This window comes from Melospiza melodia, chromosome 3, assembly GCF_035770615.1.
Source record: "Melospiza melodia melodia isolate bMelMel2 chromosome 3, bMelMel2.pri, whole genome shotgun sequence".
Classification (NCBI taxonomy): Eukaryota; Metazoa; Chordata; class Aves; order Passeriformes; family Passerellidae; genus Melospiza; species Melospiza melodia.
Genome location: NC_086196.1, coordinates 34720611 through 34732197, shown reverse-complemented (window position 1 = coordinate 34732197; position 11587 = coordinate 34720611). Strand labels below are relative to the sequence as shown.

General features: G+C 48.1%; 1 protein-coding gene across 1 annotated transcript in view; it reads left to right on the top strand.

The window, feature by feature from the left end:
• Positions 1-239: 239 nt before the first annotated feature.
• Positions 240-11587, top strand: part of FNDC1 (fibronectin type III domain containing 1) — a 62351-nt gene continuing 51003 nt past the window's right edge. The window contains exon 1 of the mRNA XM_063151255.1: positions 240-281. The gene's annotated coding sequence lies outside the window, so the exon portion shown is untranslated. The remainder of the gene's footprint in view (positions 282-11587) is intronic.

Sequence of the window (11587 nt, the reverse complement as noted above, 5' to 3'; positions counted from 1 at the left end):
CGCCGGGGCGGGCGGGCCGGGGCCGGGGGGCGGAGGGCCGTCTCTCGCCTCCGCGGGGCCGCCCCGCTGGCTGCAGTGTCCCGGCAGCCCGGGAGGAGGAGACGGCGGGGCGCGCAGGCAGCAGCGGGGCAGCCCCGCCGAGACGGTCTCCGGGCGGGCGGCAGCTCCGCGCCCCGCCGCTCCCGCCGCCCGCGCCCCGCGCCCCGGCCCCATGGCGGGGCCCGCCGCGCCCTGCGCCGCCCTGCTGCTGCTGGCCGCCCTGCTGCCCGCCGCCCTGCCAGGTACGCGGGAGCTGCCGCCCCACGCGTGTCGCTGCCCGGCGGGGAGGTGCCCGGGGCGGGGGGCTCCGGGGGGACGCGGTGCTTGGGGATGCCCGCGGCGCCGCTCTCGGCCCCGGCCCGGCAAGGGGACAAGCGGGGACACCCCGGCCGAGGCGGCCGCCTCCCTGTCCCGCGCAGGCACCTGCCGCTGCCCCCGGTGTGTACGGGCCCCTCGGCCGGTCCCCCGAGCGGGGACGGGAGCTGCAGAGCCGGGCAAGCCTCGGCACCGAGGGTCACCTGGCTTTCGGAGAGCGGCCGGGACCCTCCGTGGGTCGGCCCGCTGCGGCTCTGCCGCGTTTCGGGCAGCTCCGGAGCGCGGGGCTGCAGCCCACACGGACGCTCATAGCCAGACGTGAGCTGACGGCACCGGAGGGTGACAGCCTCCCGCTTGCCTTCAGCCCATGGATGCCTTTTTCCCCATGGAACCTCGTGCTGGTTCCACCGTCCCGTCGGGGCTCTGCTGAGGAGCCCCTCTCAGCCCCGGTGAGCGGCGCTGACACCGGGCAGCCCAGCGCTGCATCTCCCCGGGAAGCCAGGAGAGATCCCTCTCTTCTCTTCGTTCCCGCCGCCGGAGTCCCGCGGATCGAACCCTGCATCAGCCTGGGCGAGGCTGGCTCTGCTGTCGGAGCTCCCCGGCCCGCAGGCTCAGGTTTAAGCTGCTCTGGAGGTGGCAGAGGTTGTGGGAGGCAGTGGCAGATGTGCCCTGTCCTTTCCCTTGCGGAAGCAGTGAGCGATCACTGCAGCCCCCGCGGCGCTTTTTGCACCGCAGACAACGCTGAACCGAATCTCCCCAGCTTGTGGCCGCAAGGTGTGCATCAGATAAAGACAGGCTATAGACACACATGCGGAGGCATTTTAGCGCCAGAATGTATCTGTCGGGGTTACAGTAGCCAGGGTGGCACAGGGACACTTGCCCCCAGCTCCGGATGTGGTGGCTGTCCCATCTCCAGCCCCGTGCTGTAGTCGCAGAGGAGCCGGCCGAGGACGATAGCATCCTCCCCAGCTCTCCTGCAGCTCTGGGCTGTGCGGCAGAGCCTGGGACTTCATGTCACCCGTGGCTCCTGGTGAGTTTTAGTGTGCAGCTAAACATCCAGACAGAAATTATCTCCTTACCCTGGAACTGTGGTCTCTCTGCAACTTGCTGTGCACATCTGGGTTAAGCTTGGAATCACACTCCTGGAAGCGGTTTTATAATAGTGCTCCCTTGTGGCAGTGGTAAATGGAGGGGGAACTGCATCTCTGGGGCTGCCTGCTGGAAAGTGAGAGGAGAAGGGAAAGGAGTAGGGGAGTTTTTGTTCTACTAGTGAGGGAAACATTGTGAGAAATGTCATAGCCTCTGAGGAAAAGTGTTAGCTGTTGAGTGCATGCAGGCTCTTGCTTCCCTGACTGTGTAATGTCTAAAGTGATTCTTGGAGATTCTGATACTTCACTAAAATTTTTGCATGTAATATCCATCTAGTCTTTCCTTGTTTGCAGTCCCACACCAGTGTGCTGTAAAAATTGGGCCAATTTCTGAACAAACCCAAATGTGTTGGCATAGTGCTGCACAGAGCTCTGCGTGCTTCCCAGCTATGGAACTCTGGAGCACACCAAAACCTGCTGGAGTGGGAATACTGAGCTTTAACCCCAGAGTGGCTGGAGAGGACTGGATGTGGGCTGCATGTGTACTCCTGTCCTTTTTGGTGTACTGGCCACATTGAGTAGACACCACTTTCCTTCTCCAGTCTAGAGAGTAGTTTATAAGCTACAAACACAGTTTATAAGCTATAAACACAGGCTGTGTCCTGAGCAAGTGCAGTCTTAGACAAGAGGGCTGGTGGGTTCTGGAGTTCTTTTTCAGGGGGTAAAAGCCATTGCTGAGCATTTTTGCTGCCCTTGGTCCTGTTTCTCAAATTCTAGCTGTGTTTGAAATGGTCCTGCTGACCACCTTTACTGCATGTGCTCTAGGGGACCTGTCCCAAACTCACTCTGCACTTTGGAGCCTTTGTCCAAGTACCATGTCTGTGAGACAGGGAGGCTGACTTGGCTCAGCAGACAGGCTCCAATGAAGTGAAAAAGCCCTTCAATTTCTGTCTGTGGAAAGAAAAGAAGGATTTTTCCCCAGTAAGGGTCTGGCATTGGGCTGGTGCTGTCATTGACTGTGTTCTGTTTATCAAAATAGAAAATCAGTGTGGGGCCTGTGCCCAGGATTGTTGTGGCAGTCCTCGGGCCAAGAAAGCGTAAGAGAAGGGTGTTGTGCTGGAGCCAGCTCAGGGGGCAGATCCCATTTGTGTATTGCCAAGAGGGATTTGTTGCTTGCTGCCAGATCCCATGTGTGGAAGAATGGATACTGACTACAGAAAACAGTAGTCACCCACCCACCTTATTAGCTTAGACAAACAGTATTCAGGAACCACCTGCGGCCAGCGGGAGCAATTTGAGAGAAACATTAAGAAGAGTCTATGGTCAGAGCAAGAGCCTTTCTGACAGCAGCACTAACTCTCATTTTCCTCCCTTGTCTAGACTGTCTGACACAAACAGAGAAAGCAGAAGGGTCTCCAAGGGAATTTTCCACTTCATTTAGCTCTAAGGAATGTATCTTCTCAGTTATTTAGGACAGTGCTGTAATGGTCTTAACTGTATAGCTCTGTACCAGCCTCTGGGTGTGTCAGATGTATGAAAGCTCCTGTGCTGTCCAAGTCTGTGATTCCAGCTCTTCAGACAGCACATGGACTGATTTTGGCTGGATGTGTGGTTAAGATGCTTGCAGAAGCTGATCTATACAGAAAGAAATTAGAAGGGGGGGCTGAGTCGATGATGCAGCAAGTCAAAGACACGCCAGCAGGGGGAATGGGATCTTGTGTCTATGATCCAGTGTCTTGAGTGAGCATTCAGTTGCACAAAAATGCAGCTCAGACACATTCAGTGATCATACTTCCCATGCAGGACACTTAAAAGTGACTTCTAAGTTCTCAAGATAACTTAGGTTGGACTTTATATCTGCTTCACATGGTATGCAGCTGTCTGCAGGTGGGCTGTTGTCTTCACATGAAGGAAGCATAGCAGTATTTCCACCAGGTGCAGCTGCTGGTGCATGTCCAGGACCCGTGGTTTCTCCGTCTGGGAGTTATGTAACACACCTCAGTCTGTCACTAAGGAAGTGCTCAGGAATGTGGCTAAGTTGGCATTGGGATGTGCTGGCACCAGGCATTAGGTCTCTTAAGTTTATGCTGTTGCAGCTCAAGTATAATAAGGACTGGAACCTCTTCCTAACCAAAGACCTCTAGATTGAACCTGTGTTTAGTAGCTTGGGCGTGATCCCAAATATGCAAAAAACTGCAGCCAAACCAACACTTTTCCCCCCCCTTAGTTTTGAAGTGTCAGGATCAGCTTATCTTTAACTTGAGTTACCTGTCTTCATAAATTAGTATTCCTTTACTCCCCCTTCACCTGCCCAAGTGAACCATGGCTAGGTGCATGCATGTATCATGGGAACATTTACCTTTTGTTGTGCTTTCTGCTGGGAAAGAGGAGGGGACATGGATGAAAGGCAAGTCTCCCACAGACTGCCAATGCACTAAGCAGGAGAAGTGGTCACTTCCCCAGAGGAGATGGTGTGGACATCGATGTGCCTTCCTCTTGGGAAGCCCCATGCTGCTATTTTCTCCCCCAAGCTGTAGGTGTACCACACTTTTGTGCAGCCTTGAGAGAATTCTCCCAACCCTGCAGACTCTGTACTGATCCTTCAGGCAGGTGCCAGCACTCCCAGTTGTCTTTTTCTACCCCTGAAATTGCCACTTGTCATTTCTCTTCCACAGCTCCCTAAAGCAGCAACACTTTCACTGGTGTGCTGCACTGTGGGATTGCTTTTATTCCTTTGAATGCATGTGAAATGTAATGCACTTGCAACTATGAGTGTTTTCCTTATTCCCCAAGATGAGAAAGATGGCTTCATGTCTGCAGCCAGTGCCCCTGCCCAGCACGAGAGGGAGGGGTGAACTGCTGGGTTGTGAAGCAGTGGAATCCAGAGGAGAGCAGCAGATTCTGAAGCTGAGATATCCTTTCCCTCTGTAAAAACCCAAGTGTTTTGCTTCCATGTGCATTGAGAACTTGAATTTTGGCTATGTTTGCACTAACCTTATAGCCTCTGAGGAGTGGTATGTCTTACATTTCCAGTTCAGTAGAGGAGTGATGGGTGTCTTGAAGAAATGTGAAGTTGTCTGAAAGATACTTTGCTGTGCATGACCCAACAGAAAACCTTTGAAATCGTGTTTGCATTTTCATATATGTGTTTGCTATACTGCTGCTTATTCTGCTGCACTGTTGGCTGCAAAACCTACAGTCTGTGTTGAATGTTCACAAACTGAACTGCCAAAATAAGCACTGCCAAGATCAAGACAGTGGCTTAAATTGCACAAGATTTAAAGAAAACCAAGAACTAGTGAGATCTTCTGCTTTGCTGTCTGTTCTCTGAGTCTCAGGACACACGTTTCTTAATTTCCTCTACACCCTGGATGCCTAGGGATTTAGAGGAGTGGTGTGGTGTAATCCTGTGTCTCCACTGCTTGACTCTTAGCAAAGAGGCATTTAGACCAGCAGGATTTTGCACTGCCCTTGTACCTGGCAAGACTGACTATGCACACTCTGACCCCAACTCTCACATTTATTCTTGCTTGAGGCACCAGCAGCTTTTGCCTGCAGCACCTCTCTAGTTGGATTCATTTCCTTTGGGGGTGTACAAGCACCTGGAAAGTGTCTGCTTTCCCTGGTTCCTCTTTAGACTTTAGAGAAGGTTGTAATGCAAAATAACTTTTTCCACAGTGTACCACATGGTTGAGTGCTTAACTGCTGCACCAGTAGCAGAGTTAACAAGAGCAACATCAAACAGTGTTTACACAGCGTCCCCCTCATTGCCTGCTCTTGATTTGCCTGGGGAGATGAGAGGCTGTGCTGACAGCTCACGTGATTCTGGTCCCCAGCAAGACCTGTGCAGGCTGCTGAGCTCCCTCTGCCTCCTCTCTGCTGGATGGGACCTGGTACCCACTTCTCTCCAGACCACTTTTCCTGTGTCCTGCCCTCCTAAGGCACGTGGCTGCTGGCTCACATAGCTCTGGAAATGGCAAATTCTCCTCCCCAGTTCCCTGGAACTGCTGTCTGGGATGTCATATAAGGTCTTTTCTCCTACTCAGAGTTTCCGCAAATGTGTGTTTAAACTTCAGCATGTTTTGTACTGTTCACAGCAATCGCTGTACCTCACTCTCATTAAACTCGTAACCTCTGGCCCACTGTTTGCTCTTCATAAATGACATCTGTGCAGTGGGACACAGAGGCTTTTCCCACGTGCCAGGTTGGGTTGTGCACCCTGGCAATGTCACACCTCTGTGCTGTGGTCAGAGCTGAGCACGCTTCAGTGCCTCTGAAATCAGCCTGAATGTGTCTCCATTTCGGTATAGGTGCTTGCATTTGGCAGGTCTGTATTTAAAGCCAATAGACTTAAGGAGTAGAGAAGCAAGGAAAAGTGGAAGAAAGACCCAAGATATGTAGAAATTGTGTGCTTTAAACAGAGACCTTTTCCTAAACAAAGAGAAATTGTTAGTTACATCAAATATAATACTGAAATCCAGTGGTAAGGAAGGCAGTCCAAGCTTCTCCTCATCCTGGAAGAACCATAAAACGTACATCCAAATTTAACTATGTACACATTAAAAAGTGGTCTGGAGAAGTGTGCATTTTAAATCAACTCTCTTCAGTGAGTAACTCAGTCATCAAATCAGCTCTTCATTAAACAGAGTAAATTACTCTTTGAGGACTGTGGAGTGTGTTCATATTTCACAGTTCCAGAGTAGCTATTCCACTCTTACATAGTTATTAAGTCCTCTTGGGCATCCTGCAATGATGCTGGTTCCAGCAAATCTTTCTGACTGTTGTATTCTTCCTGCACTAAACTGATTATTTTTCCATTGGAGGAGTTGGTTGTTCTTAATATATACATTTGTTGTAAAATAAGAGGCCACTCTTCAAATGGTTATTTGTCATGGTTACTGTAGAGTTGACTACAATATTTTGGCTGAAACTTTTTTTTTGGAAAAAAGTGCAGGACTGCTGGAGCTGGAATGTTAGTGTTTCTTCATCTCTAAAAAAAAAGACAGAAATAAGAGAAATTGAATAGTCAACATAATTTGTTTTGGTATGCTGTTATGAAGTGCTTAATCCCTTCTTTCAGAGTGGTGTCCTTGGAAGGGTGTACAGAAGGGCTGCTATCGGGAGAAAATTACTGAGTATGCCTTAAAAATCCCACAATGGAAAGTAGCAAATGTAACTGGCAAAACATGCTGCCATGCACGTTTTATGGTACCAGAGAACAGCCCAAGCCCTGCTGCCTGCCTGGCCAGCCCTCTCAGAGCCCTTGGATGCTCCTGCTGCTGAGGGAGGGGAGGGTGGGAGCAGCACCCAGTTCCCAACCCCAGCACCCATCCTGCAGCCTGAGAAGCATCCAGGCTTCATGTTTTCAGCCTCAGGAAGGCAGTGTTTAATTTTGCCTTTGCTGCTGAGATCTTGGGGCAGGTCTGAGAGCAGGACACAGGCTGTAGCCAGATGGATGGAGAGCTGGATTTAGATGCTGTAGCTCCTGCTGCGTAGTGTCTTGCTTCATGTGGCAGCCCCATGGAAGCACCTAACGGCATCAGAATCTGCCCCTGCATGAGTAACTGAGCTGCACTTTCACACAGTCTGCATGTCTTTCCCTTTGGTCACCTTTTGAAGCCATGCCGAGTTCAGTGACATAATTGTGTGGTCTTTAGCCCGGGATGTGTTGCAGATGGCCTCAGCCTCAGGCTCCAGGAGGCTACAGCAGCCTGAGGCTGGGAGTGATCCAGTGACTTGGCCGAGGGCTCCCTGCCCTTTGCAGGAGTGGCTGCTCTGGGTTATGTGTTTGCAGCCCTGCTGGCTGCATCAGCTGAGCTTCGTGTCCCAGCTGTGCCATCGCTCTCATGTTTCTGGTCTCCCAAAGGAGAGGTGCTAAAAACAGTTTAAAACCAAATGGCAGTGATGGAAATGCTCCATTTGGCTTTGCTGGTCTGAGACTCCGGGCTGATTTCAGGTTGCATGTATTTTTAATATATGTATTTGATAAATGTCTATGGTTGTGTTACTGGGGAGGTGGGTTGGGATCACAAGGCCTGGTTTCATCCAAAAGTCTGAGACAGACTTTGAAAGTGACATCTCAGCTTTCCTGAACTCCACTGGCCCTGTTTTAAAAATGAGTTGAATGCTTTTTCCATGCTATGCTGTGCTGAAGAACTGCCCAAGCTAAGACCCTACTCCCTTCTACTTGAAATTTTCCAAACAAGAAGTAATGACTGATGTCTTGTGAATTGCCCAGTTGCCCAAAGCTGAATGTATGCAGAAGCAAAATTGCTGTCTGTACAAAGAAACAAAGTCAAAAGAATTAAATTAACCAGAAAAGCTTTTCTGTGATAGCACAGCAACAGCATTGAAAACCTAGAAAGTCTAAACCTTAAACAGCAATATTAGCAAGCCAAATTTCCATGCTAGATGTGTACAGTGATGTATTATTTTGTTTGCAATGTGGTGATTGCTCTGCCAGGGCGCTGAGCTCCTTTTCTTCACTCGTAATGACTACTGTAAGTCAAGCCAGTCCTCCAAGAGCCTGAGCACATGCTTAAATGGCAGTCAGGGGACTGAATGCTCAGTGAGCATGTACATGTTTTCATGAAAGCCCTTCCCAGTCAGATCAGAGCTGCTGGGTTTCAGCTGCTGAGCACAAATATATTACCACAAGATGTCTCAGACCATATGTGCTCCTGATCTGCCCTCCCAGCAAGTCAGCCCCCAGTGCAGGATGTGCCGTGCCCCTTGGAAGTGCTGATTGCTGAGGGCCAGACACCTCTGCAAACACACTTTCTTTCCTCTGCAAAAACACCTGTTTAAATTACCCTCAGGGAGGGATGATGAGTGGTATGAGACATTGTGGGATTCTGGTTGTGTTTGGGATCACATGGGGCTGGAAACCTGCAGCTGATGATGTGACGTGAGAATGGGAACAAGTGTGAAACCTTGGAAGGATGGAAACTGATTTCAAACTGCTACTTAAGTGAAATTAAAAGAGAAATGGCTTTGAACTGGCTTAAGTCTTTCCTTGTGGTGGTGACAAGGCAGCTGTCCCGTGTTATGCTAGCACAGGGCAGTCACAGGCAGCATGGTGTGGGCACAGTGGGAGTGTGTCTGGGAGAGGATGGTGTCCACATTCCCACTGGGAGTGGAGGGAAGGAACCATCCATGTGTGTGTCAACAGAGGGAAGGGAGAAGGAAATACAAGAAAAAACAAGTTTGTTTTTTTTCCCTAACACTAGCAGGGAGAGATGAAGGATTCAGCCCAGTGGAGAGAGCTGAAGTCAGAGCTCAGGTAACTGATGGACCTCAGGGTCTGGTGGGTGTAAGCATCAAAGTATCTGATGAGTTAGTGTGGACGTTTCTGAAAGAAGGTGGTGTGTTTGAAGATGGGAGAGTGATTTTTAGCGTATTCCTACTGTTCAACCTGTTGCTTTCCTTTGGGAGAAGCAAGATTTTTCTTAGGACTGGACACTTACAGAACAAGCTGCTAGTAATTGTAGTGAGGGTGGCAGAAGCAGACCCTATGAATCCAAACATAAGAGCCTCATAAAATTAGACACAGAGTTTGCAAGATTTTTGGCAATATGAAATGAACCATTTGGCTTTTTCAGCAGTTGGACCTTTTGCAAATGTATTTTTTCTCTGCTTATGTTGTATAAATATATTTTTAAAACCCCCAAACTTTTGTTATGCTTGCAAGTAGTCCCCATAAAAACCAAGAAGGCAAATAGTGAAACTTCAAAATGCTTGTAGTAATTTGGGGCCTCTTTGTATGGAAGGAAATCACTGTGTTTCAGGAAGCTTTGCAGCTTCAGCAAAATGTTTGTGCTACTGAATGGTAGCAGATGGCCAACCCGCAAAAGGTTAGCAAGTTGCTTAAGTTACTTGTAAAATAGCGCAAATTTCCTTGCCTTGCTCTTAGCAGCCAGCCTTGGTTTGAGGGATCCAAGCTTGGGCCGTGTTTCTGCTGTTGCTGCAGGGCTGCTTCCCCAGCACTGGCCACACAGAACACCCAGGTTCAGGCTGCCCATAACCCTGTTTGATAACCTGTCCTTGCCATGCACATCTAGGCAAAGCCCTGAGACAGCAGAGATTGCCACTGCCACAGAAGTAAGAATTGGCTTTCATCAGTAGCTCAGATTTGAAGAGAGAGGGAGTTATTGTTCATCACCACATCATTATAGGTCACCAGCATTGGTGATGGGTGGGTCAGAGCTCACAAGCAAAGCAGGCAGTGCTGGGCAGGTGTTTTGGTGTTAGAAAGCTTCATTCCTCTGAGCTGCGCCAGTGCCAGCTTGGTGTCACAGGTCACCTCGCAGCAGTCACAGTGGCCTGATCAATGCACCCTTCCACTGCATCCTTCCTTCCAAATCTCCTACTTTGGGTGTTCAAACACCAAGCATGAATAGCATAAAATAGGAGTGCACGTACATTGTACATAGCTCTAACAGCCTGCCAGCTATGGCATGTTAAAGACTGGAAGTCCTTCCTGAGACTTGTTCTCCTGATTTTTGCAGAGGCTTTGTTAACAGGAAGGTTGATTTTCTTCTTCCCCAGAGGCTCCACTTGCTGTACATCCCACTGGTCAGGGATATTCTGTGCTTTGTGGGGAGAAGCTGCAAGTCTTGAACCTCAACATTGGAGGCAAAATCAATGTAGATATGTGAATTATCAGTTCTAAATATCTCTGGGCTAACCCAAGGAAGATGGCATAGATTCTCTTTTACAAACCTGCTGAGCTGTGACTGCATCTTTTTTATATGTTCAGATGCTTTTCAAGGTTATTAATTGGGTAAAATCTTTGCCAGCTGTCTCTCAGTACTTGACAAATCATGATGAGGTGAATCCAAGTGGCTGCTGCTGTGTGTCTCAGTTGTGTCTGCTCAGCTATGATAGAGCTGCTTCTAACTTGTGAAACAGCCCAGGGCTTTGCAGGAAGGCATTGCTTTGAAAATGACTGCAGAAAGTTGCTCTTTGGAAAAGAAATCAAACAAGGAAGTAATTTATCAGTAACGAAGATCTGTGCCTATCTGAGCCCAACCTAATACAGACCTCCAAAGAACAGCAATCATAGTATTCTGTGCATTTCCCTGGCATGCACTTTATCTGGAGTCTATGAGTTTTGCACTTTGGGAGCCTTGGAGGGTGCGCCACCAGCTTCCCTTTTAGGCAAAGCTATATGTGTGCTTTCTGAGAGAACTTCTGCAATAAATAATGTGGAATAAAGTTAGAAGAATCAGAGCAGGTATTACTTCAAGACATGAACCGTGAGCCATTTTGTATTAGAGATAGATAAATAATATTTTAGTGGGTTTTATTTGCATTTTACATTAAGAGGAAGCAGGAAAGGCTATGTTATTTAAGATTTATGTTTTCCAGTCTCTGTAAAGAAACTTAATCTCTGACTACTACTAATGAAAGAGCAGAGACTAATGTTGAGCCTGAGTTTTATTCTTAGTAAACCTGCACCTTGGTAAACTAACTCTTCTGATTTATAAAAGGCTTTGTAATGTGAAATAAAAATGAAGAGTTTTAAATTTTATTTTCCTTCAATGCATGATGAAGCTTGAATTCCTACTCCCTGACTTTGTGAGTCTGAGGCATTTTTGGCAGTTTCGAATGGAAAATTGAACATGCACTTCAACTAGAGATGGAATGGAAAGACTTTACATAAACATATGAATCTCCAGTAGATTAAAAAATCTGTGCTATTTCACTGGGTAAGGGAACAAATTTATCTATATTTGAAGTGGTTTTGGAAAGAAGTGTAAATCAACTGTCCCAAATGTAAGTAGGATGCTTGAGGATGATTTGGTGACATCTGTGGTATGCATAAAGGAATGAACTAAATGCAGAGCCACAGCATCCAGACTGCCAATGCTTTGGATTCAAACCCAGTCTTCATTTCAGAAGTATCCTACTGATCATCTTTTCTTTTTTTTTTTTGCATAAGTGAAAATCAGTTTGCTCAAAATTTCAAAATCCTAGATTTCTGAATAACAGTTGAAGCCATGAGGTTTTTTTACTAGTTGTGGCTTGATTAACACTTGTTGCTGTGTCCACAAATGACAGATGTAATCCATTTGCTGAGTGTTAAAGTGGCCAAAATTAACAGGTTTTTCAGGGGATGTGAAGGTGACTGAGAGTTGTCACTT